At 33.9% G+C, this 23,458-nt stretch overlaps 1 non-coding gene across 1 annotated transcript; it reads right to left on the minus strand.

Moving 5' to 3' along the window:
• Positions 1-12,802: 12,802 nt before the first annotated feature.
• On the minus strand, positions 12,803-12,874 carry Trnag-ucc. The gene has a single exon. It is a non-coding gene; the product is annotated as a tRNA-Gly (tRNA).
• Positions 12,875-23,458: the final 10,584 nt, after the last annotated feature.

A 23,458-nucleotide genomic window follows, 5' to 3' on the forward strand; every position in this document is an offset into this window, starting at 1 on the left:
TGAGGTGAAGTCCGAGTGTCTAACCAACTGAGCCACCATATTATTATTATTATTATTACACCATTAAGCCATTTCCCTATCGGGGTAGGCGTAACTCACTCGGTGGGGAAAGGAGTAATGTGGGGAAGGGATAGAGAATTTTCAAATTCATCCAGATTTCTCGTGTTTTTTTTATGTAAATAAAACTTTCGTTCCGCAACACTGCTCTGACCCAGGTTGCTGATCAATCCTCAATATCATTCATCTTGCTATTTGGTTTTCCAGGCAAATTAACCTTGGAAAAGGTTATTCCTGTGACCAGTCACAGAGGTGCCTTTACGACCCAATACACGATGTTAAAAAGGCGTGAAGGGTTTGATAAAAATTATTTTTGTGACCAGTCACAGGGGTGCCTTCCCGCTCCCACGAAATGTTGAAAAGGGTTAGGGGTTCGACCTACATTATTTCTGTGACCAGTCACAAAAGTACCTTTCCGTCCGAACGAGATGTAATAAAGGGGTAGAGGTGTGACGAACATTATTTCGGTGAATAATTTCAGGGGAGCCTTCCAGTCCCGGACGAGATGTTAAAAGGGTTATTGTTTCAAATAGCAATATTTTTGTTACGAATCACAGGGTTCCCCCCACCCCCACACATGAGACGTTGAAGAGGGGTAGGGGTTTCAACAAAATTATTTCGGCGACCAGTCACGGGGGGCCTCCCCCCCCCCCCTCATGAGACGTTGGAGAGGGGTAGGGATTTGATCAACATTATATCTGTAATTAATCACAGGGGTCCCTTTTAGCTGCCAACAAGACTTTAAAAGGGGTATTGGTTCAAACAGCGTTATTTTTGTTACCAATCACAGGAGTGCCTTCGCGCCCCCGACGAGATGTTGGAGAGAGGTAGGGGTTGTGACCAACATAATTTCTGTAAACAGACACAGGGCCCCCGCCCCCCTCACGAGACGTTGGAAAGGGGTAGCGGTTTGAACACCATTATTTCTGTAAGCAGTCCCAGGGTTGCTTTCCCAATCCCACGAGGTGTTGGAAAGGGGTATTGGTTTGACCAACATTATTTCTGTGAACAGTCACAGGGGTGGCTTCGTACCCCCATGAGATGTAATAAAGGGGCAGGGGTTTGTCCAATATTATTTCTGTGACTAATCACAGGGTTACCTCCCAGTCCCCCATGAGATGTTGAAGAAAAATTGGAAAAATAGAATTCCATGAAATACTTCAATTCTGTTAATTCCATGAAATCCTTTAATTATATGAATACTCTGCATTCCGCGAAGTCCGCACATTCTTCGAATGGCTTAAATTACATGAATCCTGCTTTTTAATTTCACTGATTGCATAAGAATTATTATAATGTTCCTCATCTAACCTACATTTTTTACTGATTTTTAATTCCACTTTTTAACTAAAAACTTAATATAATGTCTCACTACTTGTCGCAGCTTTTGCTTCTTTAATATGTGGATATCTGAGGAACCGCCGCTTCGCTGAGCGATAGCTCGTAATAACCAAATATTACTTTATTTGCGACTAGTAGATCAAAACAAGTCATTCCGCTGACAAGAAAAATTATAATCAACATTTATTAAATAAATACAAAAATCAGTAAGTGGTTTTAATTTCATGTTATATTACTGGGACTGTCACTTCAATTTTACCTTTAATTTTACAATTATCCTTATGTAATACTTTTGATCAATTGTTAGCAATGATGTTTCCTGTAGAATAGGTGATGATTGTGATCAACTCGCGAAAATTCCTTTACAATTATTTATACAGTGAAATGGCGTGACATGTTTGAAGTTGATGATAATCAACCCGGTTATATCCGCATGGACCGACGAAGAGACTATCTGGACAAGATTTGATGGTGCCTATAAGAATTAATTTTTCAAGATGAATCTCTGCATTATTTTTTCAAATCGCAAGTTTTAAATTAATTTTTAAATGGCTCATTGTAAATTAATCTTTTTGTAATATGTAATGTGTGCTTGTTTTGTAATTATTGTATTATGAGTTCGAATCTTGCATCTTTCTCTTGCTTCTCTCTCCACTTTTGTCCACGCCTTCTCCTTTTTTATACTTATTTCTTTGCGCTGTACTCCCACTTTTCGGTAAATGCTCCTCCCCTTTATTTTGCACATGACTGTCTTTCGCACGCGTGCCTTTCTGGCGCCGTACAGTGGGCTATTTTGCAAAACTTACTTTAAAGAACTAATATTTCTTAAACTAATGAACCAAAATGTATGTTCCATTCTTGCTTGCACAAGATAAACGCTGATTAAATTCACAATAAGAGAAGAGGGCAGAGAACAATTTTCCCGAATTTCCCAGCTTGAAAAATTTGGGAAAAGAACGTAATTTTTTTTTTAATTTCGAAAATAGTACTAGTAAAATAAGCGTAGCCTATTTCCTTTCCGAAAAAATCCGATTAAAGATTGAAAATCCACTGTGGAGAGACACAAATCGGAAACATGATGTTAACTTGACAAAGTTGATTATCTTTTTGTTTTAAAGGTCGCAGAACCCAAATCTAACGTCAGAATTTCGAAAATCAAATGTCAGATCCTATATGGCGGGACAACATTTGACAAAATATTGAACAGTTATTTTTAGAAAATTAGTCATATTTACGTTTACGAGTTTAACTAAATGGACAATTTTTGGAAAAATGGTACAAGGTGCCAAAAGAAAATTAATGGGCAAAAGTTGTTGACTCAAAGAGAATCTACAATTCGTTATTGGTAATTTTGAAAAAAATGAGTTGATTTTCTTTCCAGAGTTAAAAATAAGAATAAAAAGAATTTAACTTTTGGAAAACGATAAAAGAAAAAAAAATGAAGACAAAATTTGTTAAACCAAAAAAGATTTGAAAATATTTATAAACTCTTGTTATAAAAATACATTTAGAATAAAAATTGAATTTTCTGGAAAAACGACCAAATTTGTCACTTAAATTATATCTTCAAATTTGCTTAGAACAAATTTACGCTAGGATGCGTATTTTTAGTTTAAATCAGCAAAAATAACATTGAAAATAAAAAAATTAAAGGACCCAACAGCAAATGTACTGTATATGACATTTAGTACAAAATTCGTAAGTAGACTATACTTAGATCTTCACTTACACGTTCACCATCTTGCTTCACTTTGTGAAGAAGAACTTTATGAATATTTGAACTTTCCGTGTGAACATATTTTTGCAAATTAATGGTACAGGTTGGAACAGGGGAGACCAGGTTTGCACAGTTTGGTGCAAGCTTGCGCTTGACTTACATTTTTGTCATAATTTATTTGTGTTTGGAAAAGTACGGTGTGTGTAATCTTGGGTTATTTTCTCCCTTACTCTTGACGTCACGGTAAAAAAAATTGAGCTGTGACAGGGATATTATTCCTTATTATAGCTAAACATTTAGCTGAAAACGAACGAAGGAACTAAGAAAGATCCCTGGACCAGCGAAAATGAATATCCTTGACCATCCTTGACTTAATATCCATAGAGATATTAAGAATAGGTGTCTGAAGGAATTATCGGAAGAGCGCCGGTGCATTGTGGGAGCAGCGAAATAAAATGGCGACGGTCTAATCGTGAGCAGTGACAGTTCAGATTTACTTAGGACAATTAAACGCTTTTTACCACTTAAAATGTGCGCGAATGTTAATATTAAATAGAGTTTATGATGCGGTAATAATAATTTACAATTGTTTCGATTGTAGGCGATAACGATATTGAAATATCAAGAAACGCCATAAAAACAACAAACTTGACCTGCAAATAAATTATACGGATTTTAGGGAAATTCATTTTCGCGATACAGTATAAGTCCGATAACTTGCTGCCCGATAAGTTAACACTCCCCTTAAAACGTCAACACACGTACGGAACGCACGCTAATTGTGGTTCTCCCACTACGTGTACTATTTTTCTAATGATTTGCACCCATGATTTACGCATGCGCGCACCTAATATCGTGCTATTAGAGAGGGCATCCGATAAGTCCGCAATTCCTGGAATTTTCCGCCTCTACAGCCCCGAAGTTGGAAAGTTATCGGACTTGTACTGTACCAGACGAAAGATTGTCTTCTGTAAGTTAAAATATTTCTATAACAACTAATTTTGTTTCTAATCTAAAGATAATAAAATTATACATAATCTGTCGAAAATAATAAACTCTCCAACTTAGCAATTTTGTTTAAATTACTGATTTATGAGAACAATTTACATAAAGCAAATAAATATTTAACTTATCTAACTAAACGTTTGACCTAATCTACACGGAGAAAAATAGATAGTGAAATGCAGATATTAAAAAACTTTGATATTTAACCATAATACATAGATATTACGGCATAATATATAATATCTTCTATTCAACATACAAAATATTAAAGGACAATGTCTGTTTATATTGAAAGTATGAAATCTGTGATATTAACAGTTAATATCTAAGATATTAAAAAAACAACATTTTACCGGAGCAAGGTCACTGACGTGTGGCGTGGCGACAAAAGATTTTAACCCCGCTTTGTATCTTGAGCTTTCATCGTGTGTATTGTGGTTTTTCGGTTATCTATTGCACTGTAAGTTTTGGTGGAAAATGGATTAAATGTTTTTGGATATGTCAAAATTTTCTCAAGAAAATGAGGCCTCATCTACAGGCATCTTTCAAATTGAATAGTGCGTTATCTGTTCAACACAAAAATCGCATAATGATGCAAAAAGGCGAATGATTGAGGATTCGGATGCCTACGATATTAACATTCTTTTGCATTGTACAGAAAATGGCATGCTTTAAAGGTAATTTTTGAGCAATTAAAAAATATTTCTTGAATATCTTAGATGCTGCCCTTTAAGGTCTTGGATATTGTTAGTTAAAATCTTCTTTTTAATATCTACGGATGCTCTACTTCAGTATCTAGATTTCTGTTCCATAGTTAAATCGCTAAGATATTACCTATTAATATCTAGATAGTCTTCGCTAACATCTATTTTTCTCCGTATAAGCGGACACTTTCTTTGAGTTTAATATATTCTCGATTCACTCGTACGCCTCAAGAATTTTTTTCCATGTATAAGAATGAGCATTGATACATAGCTCATGCATACTTCTATGTGTTTGCGTATGTCATTTCTTACCCAAATATTTTAATCAGAACATCTCTTGCGTTTATGTTCACTAAGGAATGCCATTTTCCTATTTTCAATGTTTAAGGGATGTTAAACATCCTTTAATATTAATTCAAATACAAACCCAAGTGCGAATTGCCGGAGCTGAATACATGGCCCAGTGTTGGTCCAATTTTGGCAGCCAAAGGTCGGCTAAAGTTATTGGGTCAATATCGGCATTTTAATCGGCCTAGTGTTGAGCCAGTGCTGGCAGCCTATATTGGCTTTTTATATTTGATGATCCTCCGCCGATGCTTGGCCCAGTATCAGCACTTAATTGCGCCAAGTCTCACTTTTAGTACAGGGAACCATGTTTCACGAGGATCAGCCAAAGTCTGGCCCAGTGACGGCACATTACTGGGCCAAGTGTCACTTTTATCACGGCAAACCATGTTTTATTTAAATCGGCCCAATTTTGAGCCAGTACTGGCAGGCTATATTGGCTATTTATATTTGCCAATTCTCCACCGATGCTTGACCCAGAATCGGCACTTTGTTTCGCCATATCTCAGTTTTAGCACCTAATAAATAAATCTTATACGAAAGATAAAAAAAATTTATTGAAAAATTATCTGAGTTCACGATGAAATTTGTTAAGTTCTGTCATTAAAAATTACATTTCCTGTCATTGCAAAAAGTTGCAAAGCAGGCTACAACGGAAAAAAATGAAATATTACGCGAAGGAAAATTGTAATTGATTAAAATTATTTATTTAAAAATTATTGTATTGATATTCCTGTTAACATTTCGTCGCATAATAATAAATAATTAGAAAAAGAAAGCATAAACTTTGGTTTTTTAACTTTTCTGAACTGCGGCTTATGAGGATAACTTTTTCACAGAATTTCAACTTGTCGGTTTAGCAGAGTGGTTTGCACTCCCGACTGCTAGGCGATAGATTTAGGTATATACATGTAGGTTCGATACCCCGTAGTGTTAGAAATTTTATTTGTAATATAATGTTCAAAATGAAAAATATATATTCAATCTAAACAGGACCATTAATATTTATATTCAAAGTACTCGCAATCAATTAATTTTTATTTTTTAAATATCTTTTTTGTCATATCCTTAGACTGTAGCCAGTGTTAGGCCGACAATGGCAGCCAAGCCCTGGCTGCTCAGTGCAGGCCATAGTTATAATTCCGTCATTGGCGCGATAATGGCAGCCGAGCTTCGGCAATATTTTTGCCGATTATGGGCCAAAGTTGGGCCGTATGTGACTTCGCACTTGGGTATTGTTGCTATGCACGCTTTCTCTCATAATCTGAAAGTGATTTCATACCGTAGCGGTTCAATAAAACAGCTTTAGTGATTTAACTTACTAAGTAAAAAATTATGGTTGTTATACTTGGATGTTTAAGGTATAAAAAAACACTCCCAAAAATGCTGCATATCCCAGAAATCGATAATCTCTCTAGTTAGTGGATATGAATCTTTCGTTTCGATAAATATGTTCGTCAAATTACGAAACCTTTGGCCAAATCTATCAAAACGGTTTTTAGAAAGAAAAGAAAAAACATTTCACTATAATAAGCACTTTTCTATTAAAATACATGAAGACATGAGTATTGGAACACATTTTCATTAAAGCAAATATCCCTTTTCGGTAAAATGCATGTGCTCTTTCTGATTTCGCAAGAACAAGTTGATTATTTAAACAATTTCTATTAAGAAATTACTTGCTGATTTTTCTGGAATCAAGTCCCAGCGAAGAAGTACGCAAAGTCGATTGCGGAGTGTTTCGCTGGAAAGTTATCGAGCGTTCGCCCCTCGATACAAGAAAAATCTGCAAACGTCAGGCATGGCATGCCGAATTTAACCGATGTCGCTTGCACATTTCTTCGCTTGGACATCTTTGTTCTACTCGACACATATACAACTTGAGCCTTTACGTACACCAAATGCTGGCACATGCAGAGTTTTGATTTTGCACCAACCACAAAGTACTTTCCATACAGTTTTACATTGCATTTGGTCAATTTACTCAATATTTGAATTTTAAACATTCAGTTTTCATTATAAATAATTAGAAATTATAATGTCAACCTTGATAGTCAGACGCAGCTTACTCTCTCGATGGTGTTCCGATTTAAATCGGAACACCAGCTTTAAAACATCACAGAAAAAACAAAAGTTGAAGTTTGTTGCAGGTGAGACTTGAAACGACTAAAAATTAAGAATATTTCAGCAAAAGTTTCACCGAGGTGACGCCGAAGTGAACAAATTTCGGTAAAACATGTAGAATCAGTAACAGAAAACACGAAATAAATGTGTTCTTACCCGTGCAGAAATCGCCCGATTTCAAACGTAATACCGATCTGGCCCTGATCGGTAGAACCGTGTGGCCCATACCTGGGCCTGACCGGGCTAGACAGATTTCCTACTGAAACGCCATCTCCATGCGCTCGAAAAACTAGTGCTGTTTGTTTTTTTCTGGTAGTGCAGTGAAATTTGTATACATAATACTCGTTAAAAATATTCTAGTAATGTTTATAAATGCATAAGGCGAGTAAGCCACGTATTCAGAGGCACCAAATACCAGTCAGTAGACCTCGAAACCTGTGCGAGGAAGATGAGAGTAAGTAATTACACTCTGCGGGCTCAGTGAAACTTAACCTCAAATAAATTAATAATTAATTTAATTTTTTTACGTAAAATTAGTATATTTACTATCAAATGAGTCAAATATTATTATATGATGAAATTGATTAAGTTCTTTTGTTTTCAATTATTATTAAAGAACTCAAGGTTTTTCGATTTAATGTAGAGTTAGAATCATCAAAGCTATTGACAAGAAATGAATTTCAGTATGCACAAAATTGTAATATTTTAAAATTATAATAGAAAAATACGTGATACAATCGATTATGTTATTAATACTTAAATTCTGTATTAATAATAAATTTAATACAGAAATACATTAAGGACAAATTTTCATAAAATTCCAGCAAGAACTAGTTACTCAACTGCGCATGCGTCGCATTCGGCATCTAATAGGTTTCGCGCGAAGTTTAAAATGTTAAACGAAGTTTTTTTCTTTTTTATTATAAATAATGCAATTTCAACTTATAAAAATGTCCGTTAGGTCAAAATGAATTAATAATAATAAAAATTAATTAAATGCATATTCTGTAAATAATATTTAAAACAACCAGAAATATTAAATTCAAAAATTTTCATTTTTGTTTAAAAGTTGTTTGGTTTATATTTATTCTTAACCGATTTAAAAAAATAAAACGATCTAATAAATGATAGCGCAATTTTTTGCCAAAAAAATTATCTACAACCACCTTCTTGAATTTTTCTAGAAGTAATGCAATTGACAGAAAATTGAATTTATTTGCAGTAAAATGTTAATAGATCGTAAATCATAGCTTATTTCCCGATGATTTTCTTTGGAAGCATTCGAAAATGTCAAGTTGTAGGGAATCTTTTTGCGAAAAACTTTTTCTAATTTGTTAAAAAGTTTCATAGGCAACATTTTTTCAAGAAATCAAAATTGTTGCTTAAAATATTTCTGGTTATCATCAATTTTTTTCATACAAAACAAACCCTTTACTCGAAACTGATACCATCCATAATAATTTTACGATTTTCAAAAGCATAATTCAATTTTGTATTCTGAAACATTTTCTTTTCGTGCCTGTAGTACGTTAATTTTAACTTAAAATAACTTAATTTTAAAATTCAAAATATTAAGGTGGCCTTCGAAAGGAGAGGACTATTCGATAGTTTCGTGTTTACTTATATTAAAACTCCATTTGTGAAATTCATGAATGGATTATGATGAGACTCAACGTGTACCGATCGGGTTTCCCAATCGGGTGTCCCGACCTGGCCCCGACCTGGGCGTGTGTTTCATGCGCGGCCTGGCCCCGACCAGGATTCCCGATCGGGGCCAGACCGAGATTTCTGCAAGGGTACTGATATATCTCTTTCGAAATAAATTGGACTATTGTAGAGGTATTAAAACTTACTTAATACTAATTGGCAAAAAGCGCAAAAAGTAACTGACAGATGGGAATCCCCGGTTCCCTCGAATTTAATTAAGTTAAACGGCGATAGATAGCGCTGGCGTCGCAATTCTCGTTACATCTCGAATAAAAATGGAGCGATTATAAAGCGAAAGATTATTCAGGGTTAAAAATCGGAAATTATCTTCGATCCATGTAAAGTTTATTCAGCAAGGTTAATTTTTGTTGCTGTCAATCTTTCACCTGGCATTGATGTAAACTGTATCTTTCGTTTTTTCTGTGTAAAGAGCTAGTTACGTGGATCGTCCCAGAACTCACAAATTTTGTTATTCATTGACATATTTAGCAGTTCACGAACGATTAACGAGGTTTCCCGAGAAGAAGCGAGGAATTAGAATCCAAACGACGGTCACGAGGAAAAGATCAGTGGGTATGATGACCCGTGAAGGTGCCTAATCAAGAGAGGTACGTCTTCCCGATAAAAATCGCTCGGTGTGATCCACGTGGCTGCGGTCTGAAAGTAAACTCATATCTTTCACGGGGACGCTCGTGAAAGATTAAGGTACACCATCCCTTGAAACAAGGGTGAGAGAATTTACTACGGATAGTCCAGCTGAACGGTGAACATTTGTTTTTATGTGAATTTATTGATAACGGTTTAGATAGAAACTCTCGGCTCACGCGAAGTTTTTGTGTGAAAGATTGTGAACTAGCTTCCGGTTGAAATTAAATTGGGTGTCTTATTGACTTCACTTTCTTGCATCATGATGTCACTTAAAAGAACGTCAGCCGCTTCAACTCGGTCAGTTCCAATAATGCTAATTTATTGAAATGACACACTTTATAATGTAGCTGAGAATAAAAGTTAGTGCAAAATAAGAAGCAAATATTAAAGTAATCATGAAAAATAACATTTCTACATTATTTTGCAATATCTAAATCTAAGATTCCAGTTTGAGATACAAAAAAAATAATATATACGTTTTGTATAATAGAGTTGAACATACTTAGAAAAGTTTACATATTCGACAAAAGAGTACCAAACACGAGATACGTAATGAGAATGTGTTCGTTAATGCCGGAGGAGCTTTAAAAAAAGAGAATTCACAATCGCCAGATTATAGTTGTGCCTACACTTTGACCTTTAATTTTGAAAGACCTTTGCACAAATATGAAAGAAATACAAAAACCGAGCGCGGAGCGCAAGGTAAGTGCATAATCGAGCGCGAAGCGCGACCCGTGTGAAAATAATTCCTGGCAGACTGGAATTATTCTAGCGCCACTACTGGATTATTCGTGGCTTTCTGTTCACGCCGAATTAGATTGGCGCTCTTTTGGCGGTATCTATACCTACTAGATAGAAAAATCCATCACGCAGTTCTATATAGACCCACTAATGGCGCTAACCAGAATTTCACATCACATTAAAATAAAAATTCCGTCTAAAACGTAGCTTGGCTCTAGAAAGTACTTCTATTTGGACTTTGAAAAACAAGACGTCATTTAAAAACTAATGAATAAAATGTAACAAATTACATTTATTGTAGTGCTCAAATCAAAGGAAATAGAAGAAATAAAGTTGCCTGTGTTGTCAGTGCTGTCTCATAGCGCAGATTTGTTAATTTAATTCATTACTGAATATCGATTGATCTGACGCACTATACATTGTTGATTGGTAAACTATTGAATAAAAGACAAATCTAATATAAAAATTTTTTGTTATCGTTAAGTTTTCTAGGAAAGTAATTTTCCTTTTCGTATGCAGTGCTACCAACAGCACTCAACTGTCATCATGCAATGCAATTTCAAAACTCTTACCAAAAAAGTTGGCAACAATGACCGGAAGCGGATTGCAAGAATCAGATGTTTTTCAGGCCGCCATTCAGTGTGAATACTTTTCGTTTCGCGAAAAGTTTCGCGAGAATAACATATTTTCTAGATAATCACGGCTTAGTCCTCTTTTCAATTAAATCTTTATTCGGAGTAGAACATTGGCTAATTCCAATAGTTTTTGTGTAAGGTGTTTTTGTTTATTCTAACCCCAGAATTTGAGAAAAAACTTCTCACATAAAAGCTATCGAAATTAAACAATTTTTCACCTCGAATAAAAATTTGATTCAATACAGGAATAGGCCCTAATGATTTAAAAAATATGTAATTCTAATATTTGTGGAGTAAAATGAGAACTCAATTTTGAGGTTGGCTCCTGTTTCCAAAACATTTACAATTGACATTTTCTTTTTTATCAATAACATTTGGTAACATTCTGACAAAAAAGCACATACGAGCTATATTCCATTTTTCTTACAGAAATCTGGAATTTGTTAATATTCTCTATATAGCTCATAGTGCTTTTATGCCAGGAATGATTTAATTCTAAAAATTAGTATTAAATTTGCAATCTAGGTCGCATCTAGAACTCCTAGATTTTACTAGATTCACTAGAGCGCGCCAGTACCGCGGTTGTAGATAGCGGCTAGTCGATTGGAGCGTTACATTTGCGCATTGCCCCAGCATAGTTTCTCGAGATAGCACCAGTATGGACTCGTGGCAGTTTAGGCTGGAACAGTATAGCGCCATAAATTATTTCCGCACGGGGAGAATCAACAGTCGCACACGTCAGGCACGCTCAATCTCGCGAGCGAAATAAGCCGCGCGCACTTCACTTCGTGAAGTTATTTTTTTATATTAAAAATATTTATTATATATATATTTTTTAATATAAATATAGTTTTTGCACAAATATAATATATTTATCAAGTGAAAGTTATAATATTTTTTTTATTATAAAAAAGAATATTTACTTTTTTTTGCACACGAAGAAACTATTGGTTCTAAAATTTGGCTTTATAACATTGATTTTTACAAGAGTTCAATGGCAATCTTGGACATAGACAAGAAAACAGTATTATTTCCACAGCGATACGAAAAAATACTTTTTCCATATCAATTTGAAATATACTAAAAAATTAATAATTGTCATTTAGAGTTAGAAAGATTAATATTTTCGATAGGAAATTGAAGTCAGGAATTCACATATTAATAATAAACCTGTAATTTCTATAAATAGAAATTTAAATAACATAAGTTGCATAATAGGTGGGAAAAATTATCATTTTCAATTGTATAAGAGATATAAGAGGTAGAACATTTAAATGTAGTGCTTTACGAAAATTCGCATTTGAAATAGGAAATTTAGTGCCAAGCGACGCTACAAGCGCTGAGGCTAATGAGGATGTCAAAATTGATAAATGTCATCATTTGTTTTATCGCAAGAAAAGATTTCCGTTCTGCTGTGCCAAAAACCCGTGTTCGATTCCGGTCAGCGCTGATTTCTTCTAAAACGATTTTTTCTTTTTCTCCTTAGAACAAAATATTAATATCTAATTGTATGTTTAATGTATAAAAAATTAATAATGGGCGCAGCTTGTATATATATACACATACACATACATACATATATATACACGCTAGAGCGCCAATATAAGAGCAGTTTCGGGGGTTGCCTTGCGCTGGCCTTGTGATTAAATTAATTTGTAGGTACTTTCTTTTGGTATAAGCACAATTATTTAATTTTTTAAAAAAATGAGAAAAAGTTTTAAAAAATTCTGAATAATTGAATCGTTTTTTTTTCATTCGCAACTAAAGTGCAAAAAGTGTGCGATGGCCGGGAATCGAACCCGGATCAACTGCTTGGAAGGCAACTATGCTGACCATTACACCACCATCGCACTATATTATTCACGTTAACATAGGTGTGCTCGCATTAGATAACTGTACGGTACCAGATGCTGTGCTCTTGTTTACAGCTTATAAATTGTACAGGCAACAGGTTTATGTGCCGAGGAAAGTGAAATAGACACATAATTTCTAACTCAGAAATTGGAATATTCGTAACGTACGTTTGATTCATTGTTACATATTAAAATGTTTACATATAACTAATCATAAAATTCGAATTTTTGTACAAGAAGTTACACTTAGTTCCTGGAATGATCTTTCATTTTTATCACTTTTAAAATTCCTTCTGAAACATATTCTGGCAATTTAGTTTATGTGCCCCTTTTATGGTGAAAGTTCAAAATCTATAATTTCCCAGGGGTCCAAGGTCAGCTGAAGTCTGAACTGTCAAGACTCAAGAATTCAAGACGACCCTTTGAAGCCAAATTTAGAGCCTGCGACCGAGAAACTCTTTTTTCGATTCATCCTTCTCATCTGTTGGTCATATGACCAAAGGTCTTTTGAAGGGATGACAATGGAAAAAAATAGAAAAAAACTTGGACGACTCTTTAAAAGTTTAAATCCTAAACCTAAATTTTAGGACTCAAAGAGTCGTTCAAGTTTTTTTCTATTTCCTTCATTGTCGACCTGAACTCTCGAACCAGTCGTAGCTTATTTTATGGGTAGCAGCCAAATTACAGGGCTTCGAGCGAGCACCTTTTTTGGGTCTTCCTTATCATCTGTTCGCCAGATGACCAAATTTCTTTTAAAGGGAGGACAATAGTTTTTTTTTTAAATGGATTAAAGATTCAAGATAACTCATCAATGACTCTGGTAGGTCGAGGACAAGATTTGTTTCAAACATTTGTTAAACAAGACATTGCATAAATAAACTTATATCATATAGGCTATAAGCATAGGGAATTAAGGACTTATTTAAGGCTACTTTAATGCCCGATTGTCAAATTTAAAGCTCAAAATGTTTTTGAACCCGTATGCATACCACACAAAGAAAAAAAGACCTGCACATAATAGAAATACTGTGCAGATCTTGTTTTTAATTGCACTATAATTTAGGTTTCATTCAGGGCTCTCAAAATATGCTAGGGAAATTTGTTTCAAATGTTTAAAAACAAATTCTGTTTAAACAGTGAATGTGAGAAGAGTAAGAATCAAATTGATTAGTCTATTATTGCGAGGAGACAGTTATCCAGGGTGATAGTAATACAGTGAAACCCTTTAATAGCCCTCCCCTCTATAGCCCTTCCGAGAATTGACGCCGCGCCGGCGATAGGTGTAACAGGACCTTCGCGGGCTAGAATGAGTTAGTTCCCACCCCCTGTCAGCCCCAAAATCGGCACTATAAAAGGGGACATAAAGTAGCTACTCCACTAGTTTGGATATGTTGAATTTTTATAAATTTACAAAAGTGTCTCATAATCGATTATTCAACTTATTTTATATAAAAGTTTATAAACTATTGATTCCTAAATTGCTCATTTTTTAAAAAGCTAAATTAATTTTTTCAATTAGCTTTGTTCCGCACATAATCATTTTCATATTCGAGAAGATCGAAAATTGAGAATTTTAGGAAAATTTTTCTGATTGGATATCGGAGATTAGGGAAATCGGAGTATTTCTGCAGTAATTAGATTGGGTTGGTCCTATGATTTTTTATTAACTTTATGACCAAAGTGAACGTGCTCTAACTCTAGCATCCCCAGAAAAACACCCCCGAGATTCCACCAAGCTGAATTTTCTTTCTGGGGTGTTAGTCGACATTTTTTCGTCGCCTACTGAGAGAAATCGAAGAAATTTTAAAGTAAGCAAGTTCTTTGGATCCAAAGATTCCTTTTGATCAACTTAATAACATAATCGGAGAATTTTTGCAGCATTCAAAGTGAGACATGATGTTCTAACATCCTTATGAATCTAACCTCGCAGTTATACCGATCTGAACATTGGCAGGTTGGGGAAAGGAATTTTTTTTGTATTAATAGTTCACAATCAAAATCTACAATTTTCCTGTCTCAAATTTTCGGTAAAAAACTTTGAAAATATTTTAGCTTTTTTAATCGATTTTTCGAGTTTAGAGGTTGAAAAATACTGCCTTCTTCGGAAGCTAGGCGGATGACATTTTTTTGCAATTATTTACTAACAAAACCTACAATAGACATTTCTTATATTTTAAGTAAGAAACTTGGAGCACATTTTCGAATTTTTATCGAGTTTTAAGACTTGTGGGTTGAAAACGGCTGTGTTTTCCCGCAACTAGAAGGATGAAGCTTCTTTTTGTTATTGCTTACCATAAAAATATTATACAATATGCGTGTATAAGATTTTAGGTAAGAAACTTGGAATACATTTTAGATTTTTAATCGATTTTTGAGGTTTAGGGGTTGAAAAGTACAGCGTTCGCCGGAAGCTGGGCGAATTAAGCTTTGCTTGCAATTATTTACTTGAAAATTTACTATCTAAATTTACAAGAAAGGAGTTCCAAAATAAAGAATTACGAAGGGTATTAAAAAGTTACAATCTAAATTTACAAAAGTTGTTCCAAAATACTCTACGTAATTCTTTATTTTGGAACTCCGAACCATTCAAATTTAATTTGGAAAAAGATGCAAACTACGAACTGATGACTTCAAACTTGGTTTTAAGAATTGGTAACTGCGAATTGATAACTTCGGCCCCGTTCCTCTGTTTTGAGGTCTGCAGCTTATATGTGAAATTTAATCTTATGGAACCCTTAGGTCCTTTGCTAAATGCATGAAAACGGTTTGACAGGTTTCCTAAGCAATCAATTGAAATAGTCGTTCAAAGGAAAATGGAGTCTCTCAGCACCCAATAGTAGTTGTGCACGTAGACAAAACTTCTGCTAAGGTTACAGCATTTTTAATTAAAATATGGCCAGCATAGATTTTCTGTAATGATTACCGAATTTTCTGCAGTGTTTACACAATTTTCATTTATTTTACAAATTCGCGGATATCTTTCGTAACATTTACAGACTTTTTTATTAGATTTTACAATGTAAAGATGTTGTTTTGACCGGAAAGTTCAGCAAATGTTACAGAAAATATCCGTAAATTTATAAAATAACTGAAAATTTTGTAAACATCTTTACATTGTAAAATCTAATCAAAAAGTCTGTAAATGTTACAGAAGATATCCGTGAATTTATAAAATAACTGAAAATTTGTTAAACTCTGCAGAAAATTCGGAAATCTTTAGAGGGAATCTATAGTCAAGTTTCTTTTACAAGCATTATTTCTTATGCAAGGGGCAATGGGAAAAATATAAAAAAATCATGAGTATGAGGAAAACTGTCGTGAAACAGTTGCAGTTGAGAAATTTAAAAAATAATAAAAATTGTTGCTTAAAAGTACAAAAATGTACAACTGTATTATCTTCAGTCCTAATACAGATAATAAAGCGATTGAAACTGCAAACTGTAATGAATAGGCTCTGTATTTATTTTCAATCACCCATAAGGATGTATTAATTTTATTTTTTCTGAAAGTAGCGATATTTTTAGACATTTTTTTGTTGGAAAACAAGTGACAGAAAGCAGGGAAGGGCCCGTTTTTTTCTGCCGACCGCTGGTCCCTTTCTTCGACTTGTGGCCAGGTGTTATCCAAGCATTCAGAACTAGGGGCTGAAGAATGGCGTCAGCCGTCGGTAGTAAAACAAAAAAAGCCCTCCCCCCATGATTTCTGTCACTTGTTTTCCAACAAAAAAAATGTCTAAAAATATCGCGATTTTCACAAAAAAGAAGACTAACACATCCGTTCGGGTGATTGAAGAGCCTATCCATTACAGTTTGCAATTTAAATCGCTTTAATACCTGTATTAGTACTGAAGATAATATAGTTGCACATTTTTGTACTTTTAAGCAACAATTCTTATTATTTTTTAAATTTCTCAATTGCAACTGGTTCACAACAGTTCTCCTCATACTCATGAATTTTTTCACATTTTTCCCATTGCCTCTTGTATAAGAAATAATGCTCTAAACTTGACTGCTCTTAAATGTACCCGAAAATCCTTACATTTTTTTACATTTTTCAGTCTGCTAAGCACAAAATTTTTTTTACATAAACCTCTTCAAGCTCATTAACGTAGAACACTTTCAGCTTTTAAATGGCTGTTTTGTTTTGTTGCGCTAGCATTTTTTTTACTCAGTTGTTAAGCTTCAAAGGCAGATGCCTATAGTTTTCTCGCCGATAGTAGATTCGAGATAATATAGAATCTAAAATTCTAGATGACCGGAGCAAGTCATCAATGGCCTCTTGATGGCTCGCAGCTTCCTTATGATGCAGGTGTTTGTAGTTTTAAGGGTCTATTACATAGAATGGGTTTATAACTGGGTAAAGATCAAGTGTTTCATTCATCAGGGTCATTGACACAGTTTATATATTTATCATCTATTTTTGAGACTGAGGGGTTAAAACCGGTTACATCCCCCGGCAGCTAGGGAGGTGAAACTTATGTTGTAATTATTTACCGCTAAAATCTACAATATCCATGTCTCAGATTTTGAGTAAGAAACCATTCATTGTTCATTGTTATTTTTACATAATATTTTACATTTACGAGAGAAAAGCGTTAAGATTATTTGAAATCTTATCTATAATTATAATACGGATTTTCCACAGACTAAATAATTATCTGTTATCAAATAAAAATCTTTGATTGATGCCAAATTATGAGTTTTAGTGTAACTTATCCTCTTCTAACGACAGAAGGGGAGGGGGGGGGTCCAAGAAATATTATGTGTCCTTAAATGGGAGGGAGGGGGGGTCAAAAAAGGCTACAATCGTCCTTACGTAAATAATGAATGGCCCCTAAGAAACTTGGAACATATCTTAGAATTTTGTATCGACTTTTGAGCCTAACGGACTGAAAATGATGGCGTTCCCTGCTGCTAGGGGAATAAAACTCTTTTTATTTACCGTCAAAATATACAAAATTCATGTCTTAGATTCGATTTAAGGAACTTTCTTCTGTTTACATAAACATTTGAAACTAAAGTTTGAGTATCATTACACATCAATATTGTAACAAAATTGATATGCTCGGTGTCTAACAATTTTATGCAACTCAGACAATATTTGCGTATTTTATCAGCATATGTTTAGTCCTGAAAGTAGTCGATTTTATGCAACGCTTGAACGAATGGTCATGCGTACAGTACCATAAAGAGTCCATAGTATTCCCAGTAGTATTATACGCTCATAACCGTACTACGCGTATGTGCATTGGCAGTCGCCCGTGTACGATTATGGCCGCATGAACCTAACCTCAAATTTCAGATGCGATAAACTTGTAAACCATACCTCTGTTACATAAAGTATCATGTTCACTGTGCACCAAGAAAGCAAACGTTTTTTTCACCCTCGCATGTTTGCTATATATTTTTGTTCTTGATTTTATCTTGGGTAAGGACTAATCCAAGAAAATTTCAAGTTATTCTGTATGTCTAGCTCGTGAGGCGGAACCAGACTATTTTTGATGTCTCAAGACGAATATTTTCGTCCCTAAGACAACAAATGATGTCTTGAGGTAAAGAATATTTTATTTCAAAAGAACCTTAAAGATTTATAACTCGAAGACCTGTAGAAAAGCTTCTAAGGCATTTGAGGGTCATCACTAATCCGCATTAAATTTTACAGAATGCTTATATTATTTATCTTCATGGTATATATTTTTTATGTATTAATAAGTTTGTTTATGTGCAACAAGTGTGTTCTTTGGACGGCGAATCTAAAATTGAGGGGCCCGAAACAGAAAGGGCACATAAACTTATTCCGCTGGCTAAATATTGTCTAAGTCTAATAGCGCATTCGTTTACCCTGCACTGGTGTAATAAGAGCACTCAGATCGCTCGTTCTTACTTCTTTTTACTTCTTCCTACTCACTCTGACCTGCATCGGTGCAGATCCGTTTTTCATCTCCAAAAGTTCCCCAAACTCGTAAACAAAATGACAGCTTCATTTTTTAAAAAATTGTATGTCTGTAATGGTTGAGAACGACAGGTTCTGCATTTTTTATTTAAAAATCAGTTATTACAAAATTACAATGTTCCGTGTCACAATTCCTTCGCACGGCTGCCATATTTCAAAATTCAGACTTTGTTAACCATTTTTTAGACTCCGCGGCAGGCATAATATTGTTCTTCGCTTTCACTCTATTTTTGTTTACCTCTTCCCCCCTATCGCTACAGTCACTCTAAAATTACGGGATCGAGGCCCTACTTTACAGTTTACCACATCAGCCGGTCCCCTTCCTTCCCCTTTAACCTTGCTCCTTCCATTTCCTCCTATTAACAAGTCTGAACTCGAATCTTCTTCCCCCACTTCTGTTGTCTTCTTTGTCTGTTACTCCAAGTTTGCACAAAGTGAGTCCCCACATCGCGGTGGTCTTACCTGTCCACACCTATTCCCTTCCTTCGCTGTTTGCCTTGTTTCTTCCACCCCCCGCCCCCTCTACCTGGACTTAGTTATAAAAAGACTGCTGTCGTTTATTTAGAGTTTTTTTTAGAGAATTGTTTTAGGATTGTGCTAAACCTTACTCATTCTTATTGTATTAATTATCTGGACTAATAGGCTAACTATTTCTTAAGTCAAATGATAATTAGTCTTCTGGATGAATAATATTTTCCTTCTATATTTATAGTGTTTGAATAAATCCATGTGTAGTGTTTACTCTCGAGGTTTCAACCCTCAATTGTAATCACAGCAAGTATGTGAATGTGGATGAAGGAGTGACAGGGTCTTGGAAAACGTCCGAGGGGGGTCACCTGACCAATAAAATGCTGGTGTCAGACTATCTTTTAACCTCGCTTTCGACATGAAAACCGGCTATTACTTTTGCAGTATATTGACCCGATAAAATGATGATTCAACCGGATACCTTGGATATGCTTGAATACACTCTAGAAGGGTCAAGTGTAAAAATAGTCAATATGCAATCAGAATAAACAAATTTTAACGTGCGAATAGAAAATGTTGATAAATTATTTTTAACAAATGCTCTATAAACGAAGATACTGTTGGGAAGATAATTGTTACCATTTATTTATTATTTATTGAGACTTGAACTAATCATTTTAATTGAATTGCTTGAAATAAATTTAACTTGATTAGAACAATAAGTATCCATAGCTTTTTGGAACTGTTTCTACACTCCTCTATCAACGACTCCTTACTCTTTATAAATCTTGGAAGTTGGCAGCAATGCACCTTTTCAGTTGAACAATCGTAATAAGATAAGATTCTATATAGTGCTCTCTAAATCTGAATCAGTAAAATTCCACTGATTCTTAGTGAAAGTTCTCTCATTCAAATAGCTAGAATTGGGTAACTGACAATCAGTTACATATTTTAGTGCATTTAATCAAAGAATCATGGTGAAAACTTAAAATCGATAAATATGATCAAATATTAAAAAAGGTGAAAAGTTCGATGCTTTTAAATGACGAAGTACCTCACATATTAGTTTAATTTCAAGATTGGACTGGCATGTACACACCCGTTAAGTAAGTACTTTCTATACGAGTAAGAGTATGGTTTTCCCTCAATTAATTCAGCAGACTTACACCCCGAAAATTAAAAAAGTTATTGCAATAAGAAATTCTTCTTGCTACATAAGTGCAAGAGTAAGAAAAAGGCTTAACATAAAAAATTAGAGGTTATGCTTCACATGATTTACTTTGGTGTTACTGAACTGATTCATATTTAGAGAGTATAGATTCAATCAAGTAACCCTAATTAGAACATAAAACTTTATGGATGTGATGTCATATAGATGCCCGAAAATTGAAATATTTATTTAATTAAGAAATCATTTTTGCTACTTAATTATAATAGTAGTAACGCTTTATTTTAAAACTTTTATAACTTATCTCTCACATGAATTCCTGTAGTTTTACTGAATTGATTAGTGATTAAGTCTGGAATCATTGATTAATCAATGAAATTTCTAACTTCTATTTAAATCAGTGAATTTTTCAATGATTAATATTTAGAGTGAAAACAAAAGAAACACGTTGAGGTTCCTTAATATAATATTTGAGTGATTTCCGACAGAGTTACGGTGTGCAGTAAATTTTTTGATTGAAACTAGAGTCTAGACTGAGATCGGACATATTAGCGGCCGCTAAGCAGAACTAGACTGGGATCGGACAGAGTAACAGTTTCTGGAAACTAGACTGGTCTTGCCTCATAATTCGGCTGTTTCTATATTGGAGATTTTTCCGTAATCACATGACAACAGCGCTGAGTCTCACTTTTTGTGCCACTATTTCGGAAAAAAATTACAATGAAGAGCAAAAATACCATATTCTCACAATTGTCCACTATTGCCCTATTTCTCAGTACTTTTTCTTAAGAAATATTTTTAAGCGTGCCACCCTTTATCAGGTTCGCAAGTTTTTTACGCCCCCCCCCTCTCTATCTTACGTAACTTTTGTTGACCAAATTTGTTTATTAATTTACTCAGAGGTGATCCACAAATAACATTAGATCATTAGGAGGGGGAGGGGTAAACCCTTTACTGTTTCGTAGAAGATTAATTTCCTACCAAAAATACGATTTTTTAAGGCAATGTGACGAGTGGGTCACGTGACCAGATTTCTACCTTACCCTCACTTTTTTTATTTCCCAACTTATTTTCACACGAACCGCCACATCGATTTGAAGATTTGGGATAATAAATAAGAAGCACTAAGAAAGGTGGGTCTGCTCCTAAATTTGTATAATTATGAAGAAAGAAAAAAAAATTATTTACAACAAAACACTTTTTTCATAATTATACAAATTTAGGACCAGACCCACCATTCTTAGTGCTTCTTGTTTAGTATCCCAAATTTTTAACTCGATGTAGTGTTTCGTGTGATAATAAGTTGCGAAATAAAAAAAAGTGGTGGTCAGGTAGGAATCCGGTCACGTGACCCACTCATCACATGTCCTTAACCTCGTTTGTAACAAAATACATACATTTTTAACCAAATATTTTAATTTTCCGAAACTAAAGCGAATTAATATCGGATCGCAAGTGTGAGCGCGCATTTACGCAGACATTTGAAAATGAAAGGTCAAAGCATCAACAATTGTAATTTGATGATTATTAATTCTCTTTTGTTGAAGCTCCTTCGGCTTTAACGGATACATTCTCATCACGTATCTCGTGCTTCGTACTCGATTTTATCAAAAATGTGAACTTTTGTACATTATGTTCAAAACTATTATATCAAATGTATATTATAAAAATATATATATATATATATATATGTGTGTGTGTGTGTGTGTGTGTTTGTGTGTACCTCAGCCTAATATTGTTTATTCAGATATTGAAAAATAATGTATAGATTTTATTTTTCCTGACTACTGTAATATTTGCTCCTTATTTGGCCTTAATTTTTATTCTCAGCTACCCTGACAAAATTGTGACAAAAATTGTATTAAACATTTTATTGCAACTTGTGTCGTTTTGCACAAAATTTAATTTTTTATCTTTAATGTTATTTTTTACGATTAAATAAATAAAGAATTTTGTATATTCTTTTTGGATGAACAACTTTTGTCAATTAGAAAAAGAAATTAAAAAACGAAAGTTGTGATGAGAAAGACCCCACGCAGTGAACAGATTTTGTTATTGTCAATGATATTTTTCACGATTAAAACAAAAAGTATGCATCGTATCACGAAGTTATTAATAACAAACATGTAGATCTTTCCCAAATGCATAATTGTTGTATACTCATAAATAGTCAACGAAATAGTTTAGTTTTAAACGATAAAAATATTATTCAAGGAAGAAAAAAAATTGCAATCAAATTGAAATTCAATTTTAATCAAAAAAGTTACATTTTCTTATTGGGTTCGTTTAATTCAAATCGCATGCAAGTAGAAAACGAAAAAAGAGGGGAATAGGGAAAAGACTGAAGCTTACCATAAAATATGGATTTTGATCATTTATAGATTAAGGAATAACATTTTAAATAAAACTTAAAGCCCGTTTTTAATATAAAAAAAATTAGGTTAGAAAGATGGAAATTTTTCTTTGAAATAAAATCAATATAATTAAGTTAATTAATATTGTTTTAAATATTTGTGACACTATTTAAACTATTATTGATCCCTTATGTTGTTTTTACGACTGTTTCTAGTCATCGAGAAAAATTGGGAAACTTAGAAAAAACAAGTTGTTAAAGTTGAAAATTAAATTTAAAAAATTAAAGAAAGTAGATATTAAAGAAAAAATTATTAAATATTTTTGTAAGGAAAGTTCAGGGAAATTTTAATGTCTTGTTTATTAAGAAGCTAATCATTTACAAATTTTTAAACCCTTCGATAAGCTACACAATATTGAAATACTTTCAATTTAAAAGAAATATAAATACGCTTTAAAAATTTTTTAAAATCTAAAATTGTAAGAAGAGACTACTGTCACTTTGCAATTTAGGAAAATAACGTATTTGGAAATTTTATTTAATTACCAGGTGTATACATATGAAACCGGTATTGCCATTTAGCGGCCAGTAGGCACACTTGTAGGCACTGTCGGAACTTACCATTTGTGCTAATTGGCGT

The sequence above is a fragment of the Belonocnema kinseyi genome, chromosome 4 (assembly GCF_010883055.1).
Source record: "Belonocnema kinseyi isolate 2016_QV_RU_SX_M_011 chromosome 4, B_treatae_v1, whole genome shotgun sequence".
Classification (NCBI taxonomy): Eukaryota; Metazoa; Arthropoda; class Insecta; order Hymenoptera; family Cynipidae; genus Belonocnema; species Belonocnema kinseyi.